This window comes from Bidens hawaiensis, unplaced genomic scaffold (assembly GCF_021521415.1).
Source record: "Bidens hawaiensis isolate Kalapana, Puna unplaced genomic scaffold, B.hawaiensis_p1.1 tig00001265_1, whole genome shotgun sequence".
NCBI classification, from domain to species: Eukaryota; Viridiplantae; Streptophyta; class Magnoliopsida; order Asterales; family Asteraceae; genus Bidens; species Bidens hawaiensis.
This window is the reverse complement of record NW_027491071.1, coordinates 317,905-321,265: the sequence shown is the minus strand read 5'-3', so window position 1 is coordinate 321,265 and position 3,361 is coordinate 317,905.

Genomic DNA, 3,361 nt, shown 5'->3' with positions numbered 1-3,361 from the left:
GAACTAAACCGGGTTCACTCGCTTGGAACACACTAGTTGTGTTTCGGACCACCGAATTCAAATTTTCTTTGAGATCTCTTACAAACTAATTATAAATATTTTCTTAAAGTACTTGGTATGCCGTATCCAACTTGATCTTAGAACAATCTTGGACCGATAAAACCGAACACTCGCTTAACGATGATGTTTAGAGTTTCTCCTTTAATAGAACTTCTAACATTAGTTAAGTCTTTGTTATAAATAATTTATCTCATGATATTTATCACTTTGGAATGTCAGGTTCGGACTTGACTAATTATCAAGACCCGAACCAACTAACCAAACACTCGTTAAAATCCCTTTTTGGTATATCTAACAGGGGATCGTGCACTATTGCATTAAACCAATCCCCTCATATTTACTTAAGAAAGGTTAAGTAAAACTAATGAGTGGAATACCGAAACCCGATTTTGGACAAACTTACTTTTCAAAAACCGTTACTTCAAGCTCTTAAATATTTATGTTTTAAACCTCAAACTTTGATTAATTATTTAACTTGTCATTTTATTTTACTTTAAAGTCTTTCAAGACCATCTTATAAACCGAAACCCTTTTAACCTAGACCTCACTCGTTGAACTTATTATCCCGGTTTATCACAACAACCCTTCAAGTCATTTATTTCACGTGAGTACTTTTTCATCCCCCGTTTTCATCTTTACATTTTGGGGGTGGCATTGCATATGTATTCAAACAAAAGTGATTTATACATTGTGTCTCAAACCACAAAACTCTATAGTATATGTTCACTTAAATAAATGCTCGATTTCGTGTTATATGCTCTATATGATTACTTGCTAACGTGTTTATCGCTTTCGGTTGGTTTGCCTCAATAAGTATGATCATACGCTCCCCTAACTATTTCAGCTTAAGTGCTAATAGAATAGGGCCTCATTTTCCGAGTATATTTGGTTGTTACCATATAGAAAGGTGCCTCATTTCTCCGAGTACGATTGGTTGTTACCGAATCGAAAAGAGCCACATCAATTTATTTTCAAGTTGTGCTTTTTTTTATTGTTGCATATACGAGTTTGTGGATTTCATTCTATATTTATTATACTCAAAACTATGAAATTGCTCACCAACATTCGTGTTGAAAAAGTTTATTTTATGCAATGTTACATGTTTGATAATTGCTTGAACGAAGATTTGAGGAACGTAGCTTGTTTTGAGACCACTAAGTAATTAGTCGAATAAACAATATATATTTGTTTACTTGTATTCAATTTGTTTTGTACGAACAAGAGGTGTTTTTTATTGATTTATGAAATTAATGAGTTGATTAAATATTGTCACTTGATAGTTTCATAGTGTTCTTGGGCAATCCATTGCACCCCGGCATGTTCCGCCGCCTTTGGTTGGGGTGTGACAGGTTCTTAGATGAGACATTCTACGAGGACAAAAAATAAAGATATATAAGATGAAGGATAAGTTAAGGAAAACATTAGAATAATAAAATGCTTAATTATTTAAGTAACTTATTATAAAGTTGTGATGTACATAAAATTATACATCATTTTAGCATCAAATAATCTTTAAAAACTGTAATTTCTATCAAATAACATAGCTCAGAAGGCTACTTATTGTAATAAAATGCAAATTCAGGTAAACCCAAGCCTCAAACGAAGAAACAAACGAAAAGATAGAGAAAAATGGAAGAAAACACACAAAAAACAAGAAACACGCCCCCATGCTTTTGAACACAAGAAAAGACAAAAATATAAAGAAAAGACAAACACTGAAGGCAAAAGCACGGGGCCGTGCGCCCTTGACCACGGGGCCGTGGTCACCCTCAGATAAGACAAAAAATATTTAGGCACATGTCAATAAAAACACGGGGGCGTGCCTCAGAAGCACACCCCCGTGGTGAGTCATCATGTACGATTTGACAACATGCAACCGGGATACGTGGACACGGGGCCATGCTTCATAAAGCATGGGGCCGTGCTCTTTTCTCCAGACAGTCTATAAATAGTCGAGCATGTTGCACGTATTTGGTGTGCTTGAAGAAGGTTTCTAAACGAGTTTCTCTTATAAAAACACCCACATAACACTCATACTGAAGCTCTTGTGAGAAGTTTGAAGGCTTGGAGGTTATCATCATCATCCATCATCATCATCAACATCATCATCAACATCATCATAATCCATCATCATCATTAAGAAGGGATATTCATCCACATTTGGTTAGATTATTTTAGTTTAATCATGTGCTTGTTATTATCACTCTTTTAATGTTTACAACAATGCTCATTATGAGCTAAACTCCATTCACCATCTAAAATCTATGAAGAAGCTTTGTTTTACTTGATGATCATGTGAAACATGTGATTTAGTACATGCTATTTTGCAATTATCCATTGATGAAGAAATGTTTTATCACTTTAATCCAATACATCAAGGTTGATGATTTATAATCATTCATGGTAATTCATGTTTTTGGAAACTAAAAATGGTAAAAAGAATACTTTGATACTTTATTTAAGAGAAAACATGGATCCTTATGTTGTACTAAGAAATGATGAGATATAAGTTATGATCTATTTCTCTACTTTTGATAATTCTAAAATAACATTGTTAACACAATTGCTCAGGTTATCATGCTAGTTAAAAAAATCACATGTTAATGGAATGTGCAATTATAATATAATCTAATAAACCAAGGGGAGGTTGTGTGAGTTAACTACAACCACTCGAAGGTTTTAAGATTGGTATTTGAGAAATAGAAGTCAATCCTAATCATTTTACTTTACCAACTGCTTGTCTTTTTAAATTGACATTCTCGGGGTAGTATGCTATTAAGCATAGGATGGACTTGAAAATATGCATGCTATTTACAATTATGTCATAGAATATGTTCACTCAAAAATGAGGAGCATAGTCTATCATAGATTATTAGGGCAAGTTTATCACATGTTTAACTAATAATCATCAAGGAGTAATGGAGTGGATTCTTGATCTTAGATGGTAACCTTCATATAATTGAACTACTCGTTAAGAATTTCTTTTCTTGTCACCATATATTATATATAAGTATTTATATCTTATAAAAAGGTCAAAAATTAACCCAAAGATGATTTAAACTCTCCGATTGCATTAAAATAAGGATTCACTATTGGAAGCATTTGTGTCCACGTATCAATACTTGGTTCTTACCAATACTATCCTACATATACTATAGGTACACTTGCCTATTTTGTGTGTGTTTAGTCTTAGGAGAAATCACTTTTATAAATTTAAAACACGATCTTGTGCGAAAGTTAAAACCCCAATCAGTTGATATTTTACCATCACATGCAGCACCACATCAAGTTTTTGGCGCCG